The sequence below is a fragment of the Chaetodon auriga genome, chromosome 23 (assembly GCF_051107435.1).
Source record: "Chaetodon auriga isolate fChaAug3 chromosome 23, fChaAug3.hap1, whole genome shotgun sequence".
Classification (NCBI taxonomy): domain Eukaryota; kingdom Metazoa; phylum Chordata; class Actinopteri; order Chaetodontiformes; family Chaetodontidae; genus Chaetodon; species Chaetodon auriga.
Window position 1 is genome coordinate 4,366,775 of NC_135096.1, and position 19,687 is coordinate 4,386,461.

The 19,687-nt window shown below is 40.8% G+C and overlaps 1 protein-coding gene and 1 long non-coding RNA gene across 2 annotated transcripts in view; both read left to right on the forward strand.

The window, feature by feature from the left end:
• Nucleotides 1–19,687, forward strand: part of LOC143316073 (uncharacterized) — a 114,979-nt gene that overhangs the window by 64,908 nt on the left and 30,384 nt on the right. The window lies entirely within an intron of this gene.
• LOC143316098 (uncharacterized) lies at nucleotides 14,833–17,581 on the forward strand. Its single transcript, XR_013076251.1, has 3 exons — nucleotides 14,833–15,005; nucleotides 15,187–15,252; nucleotides 15,386–17,581. It is a non-coding gene; the product is annotated as an uncharacterized LOC143316098 (long non-coding RNA).

Sequence of the window (19,687 nt, forward strand, 5' to 3'; positions counted from 1 at the left end):
ATGTCAAATGTTAAATAATGTGTTGGTTTTATGAATACTTATGCACACCCTCGTCAAATGAAGTCTTACTTAAATTTGTTTTGTTTGTGGTTGTTTACACAAGGTAGTGATTGGTTGGAAAACTGTGGAGAGCGAAGTATGTTTAGGGAAGCAATAGTTATTCTCTTGTTTCAAAGTCAGTGTATTTAACAGTCTTAGATTCTCAAAATACAAAATATAGACCTCTATATTACATTATCTGTCAAGCTTTACATTATCATTTTTTTTTAAATAAAGACCCACCTGAAAATGTAATAAATCTCCAATAATGTAATAAGGTATTACGTTATCGGTAAAAATGTTTTTACAATATCAGTCAGAATATTTTATTACATTATTGGTCAAGTTATTACATTATTGGGTTTTATTACATTTTCGATCAAGTGCAAATTTTATTACATTTTCAGTAAATTATTACATTATTGGGTGCTACAAGGAGATATACTGGCTCTTTTTCACGGAGCTGGTATGAGAAGACGTCTTGGCTAACTGGATGCAGTGAGGCAGCTGCTTTATTTTGCTTCCCTTGCCTGCTTTTCCAAACCAAGGGAACTGATCAAGCGTGATCAAGCACTTTTGGCTAAAAAGCCGAATGGTTTCAGTTATTTTCTTTATACAAAGTGACAACTTTTTGTTGCTTTGATAGTCTTCAATATGAGGATTTGCATGTTTTCATTGTCATTTAAGGTTGCTAATATAAATGTTAGCTAACAGAAGCACTTTGGGCTTTAAGCCTGATGGTTTGATTGTTGTTGTCAGTGTTTGTTGGTTTCATCCGCATGTATTTGCTGTTTTTTTTTCTTTTTTTCATCTGAGTATGTAAATATAAATATCGTTAGCCTAATAGCATAATTGCCTAAGTCATATTTTAAGGTTTTCGGGAAAGAAGAAAAAACACATTTTTCAGCAAACGTGTAAAACTTTTTTTTATTAATACTGTTATAGTTAGTTCGACCAGATGTGTGAACACATGTGCAAAACAAAAAAAAGGCACAACAACGATTGCATAATAAATAAAAGTGACTTAGGCAAATCTTGCAGATAATATGCCATGACTTAGGCATTTTTTCTCTTACATACATACAAAAATAAGTCGTTTTACTTGACTAAATTCAGCACAGGCAACAACCAATCTGGCCCAACTATATTATCTCAAAACAAATATCAAATGATATCAAACAAAACAAACTGTATAGGTCACAGTGACATTACCTGACTGCTGAGACCGATAGAAAACTGAGAAAAATGTACAACAGTTTAATTTTTCTCATTGGAGATCATTTCTTTGTGCACCAATAATAAAAAAAACCTACTGCTTTTTGTCAACAACAGAAGGCAAGGCTTGTGTCTGCCTTACATTTAGTCAATGCAATATCATGTACCAAAGTTGTTTTACTTTCCTAAACATAACCAAGTTTTTTAACTTGCCTAACCATAACCAGGTGGTTTTACTTGTCTAACCTCAACCAAAGTCCCACTCAGGTGCTGTGTGAGCTCATTTTCACACTGTCTGTTCATGAGGGAGGTTGTCATAGTACTGGTGGGCCACTCTTGGTAGTACTGGCTTCATTGCCTGCAAGTCATTGAATTTCCTGAGAGTAATTGGTAATTGGGCAGGAAAGAGCCGGACCCACTGGAACGGTTCTTTGGGGATGCTGACTCGCTGAGGCAGGTCTTCCCAGTCAGACTCAAACCCTAACTTGTACCGAATTCTACCATCTGCCAAGTACTGGAGAGCCCGAAGGTCACTGACTGTGGGGTCACCAACCTTTCTACCTGGCCGGATGTTGGTGACATAGGCCCCAGATAACTTCATGAAATCGTTGTGGTATACCTGGGTGACCTTGTATGGGGATGGATGCAAACGTGCAGTCTCAAAGATGACAATGTAGTCACGTGGAGTGTGAATTTCTTTCACGTTACGCCGTTCAATGAGGCTATGCATGGAGTCACACTCCATTTTTGTGTGCCCTGCAACCAGAAATTTTTGTTCTATGGTGACACCATGCTTTATGGCCAGATCTAGGTACGCGTTTGTAATGGTACAACATCTATTTTGATACCCGCAGCCATCACTCCAGACTATGACTTTTTCTAGGTTTTGGTTGGCCCCTAGGACTGACTCAAAGTGTTTGAACTGCAGATGGGCAAAAACCTCACTGCTGAGGGAGCCCTCATGCTCCTCCCAGGCATAACAATACCCATCTTTGTTACCCAGGTTGAAGCAAGTAAAGTTGTGCATCTGTAATTTAGTTTTATAATACATTGTGCTCGCTTTTGTCTTGGGGCACAGCAGAACGCCCCGAAGGTCCATTGTCCACTGGATTCCTGTTTATCCTTAGCTTTTTCAGCTTGAGCTTGAGCCTTTAATTTCAAGTGAGTAGTAAGGGCATCCTGATCTATATTTCCTACCGTGGCACTGACACATACATCACACTGGTTTTTTCGTGGTACAAACACAAAGAATTTCTGCTCACTGAATACATTTCGGAAATACGTCTCACTCACGACCCGTGCTCCACTTTCACCAGCAGCTTTCTGGTATTCCTTGTACAGATCACTTTGAACTGTTCACACAATTCATAATTCCTATGATCAACTGAAAGTACATTTACTGTATAGAAAGCTGAAGAAATGTGAATTAGCTTACCTGATGAATCAAAGAGAAGAATGTTTATGTTGTCTTTATGTTGTAAGGTGGAGTTTTTTTTTTTTTTTTTGGTTGTTGGTCTGTTTGTGAGCACTTGATTGTTGATACTACTGTTGTTTTTTTGGACCGGTGAGCAAATAAAAGTGGCTTGAAAAATCAAAAAACTCTCTCTGTCTCTCTCTCTCTCTCTGTCTCTCTCTCTCTCCCACCGAGGATCTCAAAACGTGTGAGTCAGTGTATGTCCAATTAAGAAGAGAGATTAAATCTGCAGACCCAATTTACTGTATATAAAGAGAAATTCAACCTCACTTGCGTTGCATTGCAACCTGAACCCTGTCTCCTGTGAAATAGAACAACATCTTCAACAGATATTGAGGTGGCACTACAAGTACTGGATGCGGTGGTGTGTTCCAACTGCCTGCCCTCAGACTCTCTCACTGTCTTCATCATCACACTCTGTCGAACCGTCAACGTCATGGAGTTTTGTGAATCCTGCTGGAAGTTGATGAGGAAGGTGTTGGGGACTCACCTCGGCCACAGTGCCGTTTACACTATGTGCCGCATAATGGAAGAGAGGGTGTACATGGAGGATGCACCATTGCTGAGAGGAGTTGTGTTCTTCGTTGGAATGGCACTATAGAGCGCCTGCTGCAGCCGATCCAGACAACAGGCAGTGCGGCCTAGACAGGAGACGTGTGGAAATCGGGGAGAGCGTGCGTTGGCGAGTTTACTCTTGTTTGGTCAGGCAGGAGGAAGCTGTGCAGGATAGAGCCGATCTGGAGAGTCCCTATGATCACTGAGACCAGACTAAAGAGTCCACAACTTACACAATGCTGAAGACATAAAAGAAGGAGGAGAAGAAAAAGAAAAACAAGTCAAGTTTGTTTGTATAGCCCAAAATCACAATTTACATCACCCCAATAGGCTTTACAGTCTGTACAAAGTGTGACATCCTCTGTTCTTAGACCCAGCAAGCCTGAAGTGGTATTGCATCTAGATTTATAGCTTATGTTCACTGTTCATTGGAAACTGTTCATCAAACTATTGTTGACAGAGAGACGCTCAGTCGCAAAAGCAGGATCGGCCAAAAGACTGAGGCTGCAGCTTGGACTGTTGACCAGTAGATGGAGACAAATGATAAGGCTTGGCAGCTGGGACAGACTCAGCGAGTCCTCTGGAGCCAGCTCCTCAGAGATTTCTGAATGATAGAAATCAGGAAAACACACTAGATTAACCAGCTGTTTGTGCCGTGACAGACAAAGAGACCCACCCTTTTTCAGGTTTGTTTGATTTCCTCACCTGTCAAATCTTTTTATTCTCTGTTGTTTTGATTTCCAATGTTATTTCATTACTTGGTGTGGGCTTCGTTTTTGAACCTTTACTGTTATTGTTATTACTTTATTAATATTTACTTTTTAATTACATTGATCTCCTAATAATAAAAATAATACGCCATGTCTAACACAACTATGCTGTCTAGCAATTTAGTTTATTCACAAACAGTAATAAAAACATGCATTCATCAATAAACAATTTACTCTTACCTACTGTTTCACCTACCTTGGATCCTTTGTCGTCCCTGTGTGAGCAGGGACCTGCTCCAGTGTGCATAAGCAGCTGCACTCACACCTACACAAACAAAAACACACATCAACAACACATCAATGGCATAAATGTGCGCCCCCTAATTCGGAGGCACTGAACACACCAGTCTTGGTCCCATGTCCCATGTTGGCTAAGAGGGTGCGTGATCAACAAGTGATGCTGTGTAGGGTGGGCTAAAACTTTCCAGGAGTTGAAAGATGGAAAGGTAAGATGCGGCCCCGTCAGCTCTTCAAAAAGTCGACATTTTAAGCATATTCTGTGTGTCTTAATGCATTTTTATGTGAAATTATACATTTCAGGCATTTCAACCTGTTTACACGCTCACACAAAATTACCAGGATAACGGCCACCAAGTTGCGCCGCTATTCATTATAACAGTGGAACAGGCAGAGGAATTAGTGATGTGTCGGTCGGACATTTAGGGTTACAAAACATCATAGGCCACCGGCCAACGCATCTGAAGAGGGTGTGTATGAAAACCAACACACAAGAGGAGAGGGAGCAAGAAGCATCCAGAGCAATTGCCTCCCAGAACTTATTTGCCAGAGAGGGCAGAGTTTGGGACTTCTCAGAGCTCGAGGAGTATTGCAAAGATCCAGCTTCTTGTGTCAGCCTATGCCTTCGCCTTCAGAGTCGAGGATTCATAGTCACCAACACTCCTCAAATGTGCCCGACAGTTCAGCCAACTGAGAGGTATGCTGATCTTATTACCACTGCACTGTGACTTGCACTGATGTAGTGACTAATACAGCTTTTCTACACTGTGTTACCTCAGTGACTTTTGCAACAGGTCTCAAAAGAAGGATGTCCTTACTGCTGTACAGAGGGATGTTGATTATATCCACCAAAAACTAATCAGTGGCGATTACATCCCCAACACTGCAGTCACATTTTTCAGACACTACTGTGAGGTTATCCTGCTGTTGGAGCACCAACTGACAGGGAAAGAAGTTCATTATTTTTTCTTTGTTTCTCTGGAGTTTTTGGAATGCTACTTCAACAACATCAGGCCGTTTTCCCTTAAACAGCAAGAAGGAGACAAGACAGACCAGGGCAAGTTCTTCCTTGGAGAAGGTGGGGTCCCATCGTCCAACCCTGCATCAGATTTACAACGGCTGAAGTTGAAGTGAGTAATCAATATTACTACATCAAAAGCATGCTCTATGAATCTTTCAAGGCTTTGATTTGACTCATAGCAATCAAACAGACGAGGACACATTGCAGCTGTTTTTGTTTCATTCATTGTGTTGAACTGCTGTCGAATTGGTCTACACACACCCGCATTCCTGCAGGACTGGGATGCTTATTGCAGGGCCTTCCCTGTAACACTGACTGGTGACCCGCCTTTAAAAGACCAATGTACAAAGGCTGGTTTTCTACACTACCGGCCTTACTACCACAAGTGGAGGGATCTCCAACTTAGGCAGCGGAGTCAATACATACTATATATATACTATATATATACATACATACTGTACATATGTAGTGTGTGTGTGTATGTATATATATATATAACATTAGCTGAAATGACAGAGCAGGCAAAAATAGAACAAAAGATGTGAAGTATATATACAACATTATGTACTCTTCTTTCATATACTGCACATACCAGTTGATGAATTCTCTTTACAATGACAGATGAACTTTTCTTTTCTTTCAGTGAAAAACTGCAGAGACATCATTAAAAGGTACAAGGCAGTGCTGAAGAGCTACAGTGAGGGGGGGTCCATGAAATCTGCCTTTGAAGAAGTCGGTGTTGACCGCAACACAATTGCCAGAACGGCAGTCATCGCAGAGCTCAGCCTCGCAGCCCCTGACGCTTTCAGAGCTCTAGGCCAGTGGAATGAGAAGTCTGAAAAGCTCGCCACCTTTGTGGACAGATGTCGCGCAGCTATTACAGCTGAGATTAAGGCGCGCATAAGCAAAATGAAAGAGAATGGTACTTTGCTACCCATTGCACATTGAATGTGCAAAAGAGCTAGTCTATTCCAAGTTTTAATTTATGTTGTAAATTGCATTATGGGGCGGCACGGTGGCGCAGCAGGTAGTGCGCGTGCCTCACAGCAAGAAGGTTGCTGGTTCGAACCCTGGGTCGGGCAGGGCCTTTCTGTGTGAAGTTTGCATGTTCTTCCCGTGCATGCGTGGGTTCTCTCCGGGCACTCCGGCTTCCTCCCACAGACCAAAAACATGCTCATTAGGTTAATTGGTCTGTAAATTGTCCATAGGTGTGAGTGTGAGTGTGTGAGTTGTCTGTCTGTGTGTATGTGTATGTAGCCCTGCGATCGGCTGGCGACCGGTTCAGGGTGTACCCCGCCTCTCGCCCATTGCTAGCTGGGATAGGCTCCAGCCCCCCGCAACCCCGAAATGGGATGCGCGGGTAAAAGAAGATGAATGAATGAATGAATGAATGAATTGCATTATTTAGTCTCTCAGGTGCAAGAATTTTAATTTGTGAGCGATGCAAGCTTTTTTTTTTTTTTTTTTTACAGATTTAAATTGTATTGATATGTACAGAATAACATGCACCTTTTCTTTATATTTTGTTTTTGCAAAATAAAGTTGTTTTAAAGATCATTACGGTGTATCATTTTTAACTTAAACTTTACTTACAACCAGCAAAATACTGCTCCTAAGTGATTATAATTGTGTTATAATGTCATACAATTGCTAATAGCTTTATACAGTGTTGTCACTTTACTAAAAGCTCTTAAAGTCATCCTATAGCATATTATTGATATTTATAAGGCATTACGCCCTTTCTGTAACCGAGCATTTAGTATCTTTTCTATGTTGAGAGGTTCTATGTGTGTCTTTACTACTGGCTAGAGTAAGGATGGTTATAATGTGTTATGTGACCCAGGACTTCAGATTCTTTATTCAAACACTTGTCACTTGAGTATGCAGGTATAAAACATTATAAGTACTTAATTATAATACATTATGTCCACACTTGGAATACTTTATAAACCTTGGTAGAAGTTCTTATACATGATTATACACCATTATAATGACATGTATGAAGCATTATAAAAGCATTATAACGGCTTATGCATGTGCTCCTAATGCATTATAAACTAGACCTTCATAGAAAGTGTTACCAGAAGTTTTTGGGCCGCCATCGTCTGCAGGGCCTGAAAAACATTGTTTTAAATGACATCGACACGGAAGACGCAGAGGAGCTGCTAGTGGATGCAGCCAAGAATGCCGAGGCTTTGATGACAAAAGTAGCAGATGACAGCCGAGAAGCTCTGAAGATTTTAAGGGACTATTAACGAGGTAAAGGAAAGCCACGCATAATCAACCTTTATACAGAACTGACATCACTTCAAAAGTCAGTCAGTGAAAGTGTGACTGAAAATGTGATCCGCGCTGAGATCACAATCACAGCTTTGAGAAATGTTGGAGAAACGTTAAGTGACGTTATGGTTCTGAAGGGGCTGCCTGAGTCCTTCAAACCATTTGTGGTTCATATTCCACAGCGTACTGAGAACGTATCTTTTGCAGAGTTTAAAACAAAGCTACGCAGCTACAAGGACACAGAAAAGATGCGGGCTGCAGCAACAGATGACAACGTGATGAAGGCGCGCATGCATCAGCAGAGAGGGAGACCTGCCAGCGCAGGTGACCGGGGAGCAGAGAGGGCAGCAGCGGACCTGGCGTGCTTCAAATGCGGCCTGAAGGGACACCTGGCCAGAGCCTGCCAGCAAGAGTTGTGGTGCAGTCACTGCAGGAGCACCACACACTGGGACACCACCTGCAGAAGGAAACAGCGCAGAGACCAAGACGACGCACGCAATGTCTCGGGGGGGTCGACTGCGGGGCAACATCGCATATCATCACAGATCTCACCAAGTTCAGGTTTGATGGTTGAGGTTTGATGAGGAGTTCCAGGCTGAGACACACTGCGTGGAGCTGGCTGACGGTACAAGGTGCAAGGGGGTGGCAGAGCGCCGCGGCGATGCAGAGGTCTGTCTGATTGACAGCAGAGGCAGACATCTGAACACCACGCTGAGGCAGCCCTGTACATCCCATCCTATTTTCTCGGTGAAAGCAGCCACTGCCAGCAGAGCCACCGTGATCTTCAAGAAAGGGAAGGATGTGTGACATGGCATGAGATTCTGGGGCACTGCAACTATGATGACATTCAGAGGTTACAAAGTGTTGTTGATGGCATGAAAATTAAAGATCCAACAAAAAAACCCTCCACATTGTGAAGTGTGCACTCTGGGAAATTTTTCCAAACCAGAAACAGAGACCCTGATACGAGAGCTAAAACACCTCCAGAGCTAGTACGCACAGATGTGGCAGGACCGATCCACCCAGAGTCCAGAGATGGTCACAGATATGCACTTTCATTCACTGATGACTTTTCCAGTACAGTGTTTGTGTATTTCTTAAAAAGCTACAGAGAAGTTTGTAGCTGACACAGCCCCATACGGCAAGATCAAGTGTTTCAGATCTTGCAAGGTACTGAATACACAGGAAAAGGTTACCAGGCTCTACTCATTAAACATGGGATTAGACATGAGACATCAGCACCTTACTCTCCTCACCAGAATGGCACTGCTGAGCGCAATTGGCGCACACTTCTTGATATGGCTGTGTTGTAAGCAAACTGTCACAGTACGTTACTGAACCTACTGCACAGCAATGGGGTACGGTTAAGCATATACTGAGGTATCTCAAAGGCACAATTAACAAAGAGTTGTGCTACAGGAAAAGTGATGAGAACCTGGATACACAAGCATACAGTGACACGAATTGACTGTCTTGTCTGTACCTCACACAACTTTTGAAAGACATAGATAAACATCTACCTGTCAACCCAAAAGAGTGAGACACGTAATGACCACTAAATCCTTATAAATCACTAAAACAACTTACTGTCAGCCTAGTATGAAACTGGGACATAAACATGAGAGGACCATGTCCATCATCCACATTACATGCACAGCCATGATCCACGGGAACCTATGAGAGAAGAAAGCACAACAACACCAGGAAAGATGCTGAGGTACCAACACGCATTGATAGGAAATGAGTGTGTACAGATGGAGAGGCGGGTGTCCTCGCTGTGTCATGCAAAATACCTGGACGGACATTGCTCCCACTGAGTTGAAATGTGGTCTCCAAACCTCAAAGCCAGCGAAACCACTAATCCTCCAGTAAAATCTCTTTTAAACCATTGCAACCACTGACCAACCCACAAAGCCTCTTGAAAAATCTCTCACACCTCAAAACATCTGTGTGAAAACACTTGGAAATTAGTAAAATCAAAGTGAATTCAACAAAATCCTGAGGTGAATCCTGTATGGGCTCTCAGGTCAATCCAGCAACACCTGGAGTGAAACCTCATCCATATAAGGACTTGTGTTGCAAAGCCCTGGTCCACTCCTTTGATACGTCACATGGTGGCTTTGATCTATCAGAGATGACATCAACATTCCACTGAGCTCAGGGCTTGCGGGAGGTCATTGTTTTCCATAGCAACAATAAAGACAATATTGATACCTCCACGGGCATTGCACAAACAAATCCACATAATAACTCAGTAAGAGTGATCCGAGTGATGATCAGTTTGACGGCAGGTACAGATCACCAGCCCTGAGTTCTGGAGCTCAGAGGAACTTCCTGACAGCGGTTAGGCGACAGCAGAAAACCTGGCGCCTCTCCGTCCTCACCGTCAGTGGTGCTGACGTCTCGAGTGGGGGAGTGTGGAAGTTGCGGTCGTGACAGCAAGAGCTCCCACTTTCAAATGTGGTCTCCAAACCTCAAACCCAGTGCACTGCAGAAAAGGTTAGTCCAAATATAAGATATAAACACGAAATTTGGGAAGAAAATTACTTGAAACTAGTGAATGGAGCAAGTAAATTTTACTTGATAAGAAACCTTGAAACAAGATTTTTAAATCTGGAAATAAGTTTTCCCAGGTGAGTATGTAAAAGGATTAAAATAAGCTGAAAATGCTGATTTTTAGGTCAAAATCCTTGAAATCAAACTTAATAATAAGTGAAAAATACTAAATATAAGCAAATAATTTTTGTTTTCATTTTTTATTTTCTCATTTTTAGCAGATCAAGGTTTAAAAACAAGAAAAACATTACTAATTTAAGTGAAGATTACTCAGTACTAGTGAAGTGTGATTAAAACTAAACCCAAAAACTTAAAACCCGACCTTATTCTAAGATTATACATCTTGACTGACTCGACTGAAATCACAACCAGGACTGCATGTATGATAAGCATCAACGTTTATTTAACTCTCAGGATTAATAACTACACCATCAACACTGTGTCAGGGTTGTTCCACAATTTTAAAATCAGAATTAAAGCATTTTAAGATTTTTTTTGTGGCCCAAACAAAGACCAAATTAATTTGGCACAGAAATCACACACATACACTGTAAATGCCAAAACAAGATGATCCACTAAAAACGAATAATAGAAATCACAAAATGGTCAACCTGACTCACTTAAAGCGTTAGTGGCATCTTGGTCGTGGATGACATCACCAACTACCTCGGTTTGAATGACAGAGAGGAGTGTTGCAACACATTTTGGGTATGTCAAGTGCAAAGTGCAGTAGTATGCCATTAACACCAACAACCCTTCCCAGACATCCTCCTGGGGGAGGGTGCTCACTGGTACGTTTCCCACAGCGACAATGTCGACTGTTCCATCAAAGATCAGCACCAGTGAGGAGAGAGGCCGCTTTTCCAGGTAAAGCACAGGGTCCTCACCTGGCTGGAGTAGAATGAAAAGGACAATATGGTGAATGTGGTGAAAATCTTACAAAGTTTATTAGTCTTATTTTTAGTCAAAATGTCTCATCCCACTTGATTTAAGATGAATTCACTTTACAAGTAACATTTCAGCAAGATGGAGGGACTTGTTTTGAGACAATGCATCTTAAATAAATCGATCAACATCGTTGGCAGTGATGGAATTTGTAGAAAATATAGCAACAGCAATAGATAAAAAACAATATGCTGTGGGTGTGTTTATTGACTTACGAAAAGCATTTGATACTATTGATCACTCATTACTCCTGCAGAAATGTGAACAATATGGTATAAGAGGTGTTGTACTTCATTGGTTAAAAAGTTATTTAAGTAAGAGGTTTCAGTATGTGAAAATGAATAATATTGAATCACATCTGAGAAGAGTAACCTGTGGTGTCCCACAGGGTTCGGTATTGGGACCGATGTTATTTATACTTTATTTAAATGATATCTGCACAGTCTCAAATATATTAAAATTTGTAATGTTTGCGGATGATACAAATGTATTTTGCTCAGGGGAGAACATGGAACAACTAATACAAATCATAGAAAGGGAATTGATCATGTTAAAAAAATGGCTTTATTTAAATAAGTTATCACTAAATGAAAATAAAACTAAATTTATGGTGTTTGGTGGTAGGCAGGCCAATTGGGACATAAAATTAAATTTGAATGGTATTGAAATTGAAAGAGTCAGTGAAACTAAGTTTTTGGGAGTGATTATTGATCATAAACTGTGTTGGAAGCCACACATAGAATACATTAAACGTAAATTATCTAAATCAGTGGCTGTTCTTCATAAAGTAAAGGATTTACTAAATAAGAAATGTCTGCATATATTGTACTCTTCTCTTGTGTTGCCTTATATGTCATACTGTGTTGAAGTTTGGGGAAATGCATATAAAACAAATATGGACCCAATTAATAAACTACAGAAAAAAGCAATTAGAATAATAAATAAAGTTGGATACCGAGAATCAACTAACCAATTATTTATAGGAGCTGTTACTTTAAAATTCTTTGATATTGTATATTTAAAGACATTGGAAGTGCTTTTTCGTGTGGTGAATAACAGCCTTCCTGTTTGTATTCAGACTTTTTTTAAAAGAAGAGAAGGAAACTATAATTTAAGAGGTTTGTTTATGTTTGAAACATGTAAAGTGAGGACTAATATAAAATACCGGTGTGTTTCAGTTTTGGGTGTCAAATTGTGGAATGGACTCAATGATGAATTGAAGCTATGCAGTTCTCTGTTAATGTTCAAGAAAACCTTAAAATGTAAAATAATTGATGCTTATAATGCAAGTTGATGAACTGTAACACAATTAGGGATTTTAATTTAGAGTATAATGAGTATCATTTATTTTTCTTTCTATTGTTGATATTCTGGGATAGTCATTGGACAGTACAGGATAGGGAATAATAAGCCTGGTGCTTCAGCCTATTCCTTTTTCGGTTATTGATTATGAAAACTTTTGGTTGAAATGATCTTTGTATTTTTTGCACTATGTAACCGAAATAAACTATTCATCCATTCATTCATAAATATCTTGTTAAGTCAAACAATCTTGAAATGATCTTGTTTTGACTTGTATTTTACAAGAAACTAGCTTCATTTAACATTTCGTGCATTTTTCAAGCTGAGGTGTCATTTGTAGAAGATACATAATCTTGATTTAAGAGATAAACTTCACTGGATTCAAGTAAATGCATTTTATTGGAAAATCACCAATTTATATCAGAAAACAGCTGCATTGATAAAGGAAGCCAAGTTTTTCTTTTTTTTTCCCTTTCCCTTTTCTTTTTTTTTTTTTTTTTTTGAAGGATGAGTTACAGTCAGCAATGAACATCACGTGCTTAAATTGCATTAATAATTTATCATCACCATCAGGCTTCGTGGTACACCTCAAAGGACGATAACATTATACGTATGTACACAAAAGTTAAATGCAATACTTACCGAAGCTCAGCTTATCTTTAGGGACCCAGCTGTCTCGAGTGGTAGTACAGGTCTCCAAGTTGTCTTACAAATAAGCAGCAGCACATTTATCGCCCGCTTGTTTCATTTCTTGTTTAAATACCTCAGCACCGCCGCGCCGCAGTGATGACGTATTTTTGTAGGCAGACCGGAGGTTGTTGAATTTCGCGGAAATAAATTTGGAGGCCAACAGACATTTATGACAGTTACACATTTTGTTTATCATGATATTCCTTACTGTGCAAAACCACTGTCACTGTCTTTAAGCCTGAATTTAATTTTCTAAGTTAAACGCTAACGACCTACGAACTACAACTCCGTCGACGGATTATGACATCATTAACCTGAGACTACCACCGCGTTGCATGTCGGCCGTTAGTGAAACGCAGTAAGTGCGCATAGTACCGAGGGGGTTGAAGCAGTGCACAATTGTAAGTACATTAATACGATTTTCACAACTTTGGGTCAAAATACCATATAGTTTTTAACGTTATACGTGTTTTTAAAAAAGTGTTAAGTATGTATTGTGATGTTTTGCTGCCAGACTGATCCAACTGGCGAGGGGAGCTCAAAGCTAGCTTGCTATCATTAGCTAGGTTACGAGCATGGACCAACTAGCTGACATTGCTAAATCGACTTTGAAGGCTAAGGTTAACGTAGATTGAGCTTTGGATCAAATAAAGACCAGATATTATCAAAAACTTGTTGTTCTTAAATATTTTTTCACAGTGTGTGGTTTTAGATAAAATGTGTGCAAGTAAAATAATTGCTTATGTATATTAACGTGTGTAACTGAAATCTAAAAGCAAAGTTGTGAATGTCTAATTCAAGATATTATAGATGTAGAAATGCAATGTATTGTATGCTTAATGTGAAAATGTTTCTGCCCATTACGATATGTTCTTTCTTTGTTGTACAAATGTCTGGACAAGCTTCTTTTTTGGGTAAAACCATGGATGCAGCGCAATAATTCAACTTTTCATTCATTCTAAAATGTTCACAGCTGCAAACGTCAGTGAGGAAATGATGGGCACCCTGTCTCGTGAAGACCTGCGGGATCTTTTCCCAGGCCCAGAAAACTTCTTTCGGAGAAAAGCAGTCTGGCGTGCCTGTCATGATGATTTGGATGAGGTCAGTTTCTGAATGAGGCTAACAAATGGAACCTCAGTCTTAATGTACACAATTAACAATGAAATGTTGCCGTTACCATTTGGTTGTATTTTTTATTTGTTGGTTTTTGATTTTACAGGAATCTGGCAGAGAAGACTCTCACTCAAAGGACAGTATTACTTCTTTTAATGAGTCACCCTTGCCACAGACCACCACTCCTGTGAAAGAGTATCCTGCGAAGTGCATGACCCCAGAAAAGGTTGTCAAGTTGTCTTTCCCAGAATATGTGTTGCACACTGACTCTGAACTTGAACAAGTCTGAAAACAATACTTTGAGTTGGCAAAAAAGACGAGCAGGGCAACTTTGAAATGTCAAAGTACCTTAGATGCCGACTCATCTGGAACACCATGACCAGTATGACTGCAATCCTGAGGGCAAGAGGTGATGGAGAATCAGACAGATACCCATCAAAACCAGAGGTCACAGCTATGGCCAAGAGAATAGTACAATACTACCCCATGCTACAGGAAAAAGGCAGCAAGAAGACTTCATGGGTAAGTGTTGAAAGGCATCCACTTAGTTGCCATGGTATTTCATACTTGGCATTGTTTCAGCTGTTCAAAGGAAATAAATTAAATGGTCTGTCACAGGTCACAGTGTATGCACAGCCATACAAAAGACTGCAAAATGTGAGGTCCCCTCAAAAGACCAGTCCAGATGGGGCTCATACAAAGAAGCGCCGTGTGCGACGTGACACAGATGATTCAAGTGACTCAACTGTTATTTTAGATTGCTCCTCAGAAGGCTGTAGCTCATCAATCTCAGGAAGCAAAGAAAGAGGTAAAACCCAACTCATTTTTTACATTTTTACACTTTTGATCTTCACAAGTTTAATAAAGATTATTGGGCTTTTACAAACACAAGTCATTCTGTAAGATGGTCTTGATTTTTTTCGTTTCAAAAAGGTTGATGTCATTACACTTAAAAACTACATACCAAGGAAAGTGTTCTATTTTTGCAGAAATTGACAGTCCAGACACTGAAAACCGAGCAGCCATGGCCACCTGGAGTTCCCCGCAGGCTTTCTGTAAGTTTTGGAAATGTGTTCAAATCAATGACTGAACTTGGTGGTGGTCTGCAGTCATTGAGTGACCTTGTAGTTGAATTTGATTCAGCTGAAGAAATCTAATCTTGTTTTTTCATTTTTGTGTGTCTTACAGCTAACAAGCCTTCAGATGTCAGTTCTCCATACAGTGACAGCCTAGCTGGTACTGCAGGTGATACTCGTGGAGCTTCTTGCCCACAGCTTCGACACTGTCCTCCTTCACCACCTGATCCTGCTGGTGTTTGGAGACCGGGCTGGGCCAGCGACTCGTGGCAGTAATTCGTTGATCAGCTCTACCACCGAGCTGAAGGTCAAAGGGTCGGAGAAGCCGTACTTCCCCTCCCGATGGAATATCTTTATCAGCTTGTTGTTGCCACCTTTCCTCAGAGTCAGAGTCCAGTCTCCGTGCAGGTGGTGCATCATATGCACAGTGTGCCAGGAAGTTGCAATGCATCATGGGGTGGGCGGTTGACAGTTATTGCAGTGACTAACTTCAACTCTCGTGCACGTTCCACCTTTGGTGCTATGTAGAAAGGTGAAATGCGTCAAATGTAGAGTTTGTGTATGTACAGTCTAACCCTCCTGCACATTCCACCTCTCTTATGGTGCCAGAAAGGTGCAGTGCATCATGGGAGGAGACTGGGCTAGGTTGTGCATCACATGCACAGTTGATTGTCTTCATGTGTTGCAGCTCTCATCATAGTAAAGAGGAGCCAACTGACTGACTATCAACTGACTATCACAGTGCACAGCCTAGCACATCGCTGACAGCTACTGCAGTGACTAACTCTAAACCTCCTGCACATTCCATCTTTGTCATGGTGTCAGAAAGGTGCAATGCATCATGGGTAGATTTTGTTTCAAGTCTTGAGGTAAGCAGTGTGTTTCAGTATAATCTATTGAGGATGGCCTGTTTTCTCTTGCATACGTCACACATACTATCAAATAAATACAGCAGTGCAAATTTATCCCGCTCAATCTAAACAGTCACAAAGAGTGTGTGTGTGAGACAAATGCCAAACCAAGTCAACATACTTACAGACATAAGAGCGGCATCTGTCTTCTCATCCAACTCAATACGAAACGTAAATAACTGTATGTATTGTACTGTAGTTGGCAGTCAGTGCAGTGAGTAACTCTTATCCTCCTGCACATTCTACCTTTCTTATGGTGCCATGCAGAAAGTTGAATGCATCAAGTGTGGAGCTTGGTTGGAGCATCTTGGAGGAATGCTTGTTGAACTCCTGTTTCTGGTCAGCAGACTTGATCTTTTTCATCTGGGGTGCTTTGGCTCTGTGAGGAAACACTACCTAACTCCTGAAGTGGCTGCAAATTTTATCCAGATTTTACAGAGCACTCCTGCAGAGATTTTACCAGCACCCTGTGATTTTATCGTTGACAATTTTAACAGCAATCTGAAGTCAACGCTGGACTCAGTGGCTCCTCTTTTAACAAAAACAATTAAGAAAAAACCAATACCTCCGTGGAGAAATGAGGAAATTAAGCAACTGAAAAGAAACTGCAGGAGTGCTGAGAGGAAATGGAGAAAATCAGAAAACAGTCCACTATGAAGTTTTACGTCAACACCTCAAAACTTACAATAGCACTATTAAACAGGCAAGAATCTCTCACTTCAAAAAACTAATCTCTGACCACAAAAATAATCCCAAATTTCTCTTCTTGATCTTTTAACAAACAGTAATTTCAGCAGATCTCATAAGACAATAACAAATACCCTGTGCGAAGACTTTGCAGACCGCTTCAGGTACAAAATTGATAACATCAGATCCAGTCTTTTATCTCAACAGGTTTTAACCACCAACACGTCTGGATGGCAGGTTCTACCTGAGGACTGGTCTTCCCCACCTCCTTTAAATTGGCGGTGGTGAGGCCCCTTCTGAAGAAGAGCAGTTTAGACCCCAACATTCTTAATAACTACCGACCTGTATCCAACTTACCTTTTTTAAGTAAAATTTTAGAAAAACTTGTTTTTAACCAAGTAAATGACTTTTTAAACAAAAACAACATTTTAGAAAGGCATCAGTCTGGTTTTAGGATGAACCACAGTACCGAGACAGCCCTATTAAAGATTTTAAATGATATCAGGTGCAACTTAGATAACCACAAGCTCACAGTCTTGGTACTGCTGGATCTGATGCATGCTTTTATCTCCTGTCGCTTAGATTACTGTAATGCCCTGCTCTCTGGTCTTCCCAAAGAGTATCTCCAACCTTCAATTATGACAGAATTCAGCGGCATGAGGGGAGCACATTACACCAGTTTTAAAATCGCTGCATTGACTCCCCGTGCGTTTCAGGATAGATTTTAAGGTTCTTAGTTTTTAAATGTCTTAACGGTCTTGGGCCTTCTTATTTATCTGACCTACTTTTACCCTACCAACCCTCGCGGACCCTGAGGTCCTCCGGTACTGGCCTCTTAACCATTCCAAAAGTAAGAACTGAAACACACGGGGAGGCGGCCTTTAGTTATTATGGACCCCGATTGTGGAACAGCCTGCCGGAGAACCTCAGTGCCGCAGAGACTGTTGATGTTTTTAAAAAGAGGCTCAAGACCCACCTTTTTAATCAGGCTTTCAATTGATTTGTTTGATTTTTCTTATTCCTTTAATCACGCTTCTTAACATATTTATCTTTGTTTGTATCTTATTTTAGTTGCATGTTTTAACGACAAGTTTAATTGCTATTTATTTCATTTACTCATTTTATTTTATTTAATGTTTATGTCTTAGTGCCTTGGTTTTTAGCTCCAGTGTTTCCTCATGGGGGCCCTCCTCACTGAGAACTGCTCCTGGTCTACTGATGGGGGTGCTGCTGAGGGGATGGCTCTGGCCTGGATGGCTGGAGGCCTCTGCGCCTTGGTGCAGGGGCCTCCTGTCTGCCTGGGTCAGGGTGGTCATGGGCCGGGGGCCCTCTCAGTGTGGATGGCCCCCAAAGGTGGCTTATTCCTTATCTTGTCCGTATGGGTGTGTGTGCGTGCGTGTCTGTGTGTGTGTTTCTGTATGTAGTTATCGGGGTGGGAGGGCTGGGTTTTCTTCTTTGTTGTTTTTAGCTTCTGTGAGGCACTTTGTGTTGCTTTTTAAGTAAGAAAAGTGCCATATAAATAAAGTTTGAAGTTTCTTATCCATCTGACGTAGTTGACATGATGTTACTGTTACAAAGTACAGTAAATGCAAATCTGCCCAATAGTTTTCAATATAATGATTTCATCTCGGCGCATCTGCTCAGAAAATATCTAGCTAATTGCTGCATACAAAACCCTTTCACATCACTTTAATCAAAACGACTATAGTCGATAATCACTGCTGTGACTAACTCTAAACCTCCTGCACATTCCACCTTTGTTATGGTGCCAGATAGGTGCAATGCATCATGGCTCGAGCTGATGTACAGTTACCTGTATGTACCTTCTCCTGAGACCATAGATAAAGTTACTTGTCACTCCGCTGACATTCTCCTGAGGAAATTATCCATCGGACTACAGCCTTTCAGAGCGACGACCAAAAAAGGATTATTTGCCACTGACTTTTTCTTCTTTTACTTTCCAATGAACTACAGGCTTTTGGAACGACGAAAGAAGAAGGGTTGTTTGCTGCTGACTTTTCTTCTTTGACTTATGTTTCTCCTGCTGCTGTTTGTTGTTTCTTTGTTTTTTGTTTCTCGTGTTTTTTGTGAAATTTTTCAATTGTATTGCATGTAATTGTCTAAATTGTGTTTTTATTTTTTTAAATTCAAAGTCTGACTGAGGAGCTGCAGCGTCGTCACATGGCAGTGACTGGCATCCCTCCACCACTCCCCAGTGCCAATGTTACAGCGAGACCATCGACCACACAGACAGCCGAGAGTGCGGCTCCTCACTCAGTCTGGGAATCATCAGCACCGGTGATGCACTTCTCAGATCCTTCAGTGTTTCAGGCAAGCATGATCTGATTAACTGGAGTAATCCCTCATTTTAAAGCTTACATTCTCCTATTAATCAAAGATTTAGTGTGTAGGGTTGGATTACGTCATTTTACATCATTCTGATGTTGTTTGAAAATGTACTGGATCATTATAAAAAAACAAACCCACTGGAATAATACAGTGGCACAAAAAGGGACGCTGCAGGGCTTTATTTATGTTTTTCATTTTTTTTAATCAAAGGCAGTTGGATGTCTGTGACGTTGAAGCCTTTACAAAAGTAACATGTTATCCGAATAACTACACAACCAGTAACCACATATTCTGAAGAAGCAAGGCGGCTAATTAGGTTAGCTCTCGGTGAAGGGTAGACACATGATGGTCCACTCAGTGTGACACGCTTGCAGCCCCGGACATCTAAGGGCATCACAGTCCTCTGGCCTATATTTGCATTTTTCTATCTGCTTGCACAGCATATCTAATCAGAGGTGGAATGAAAC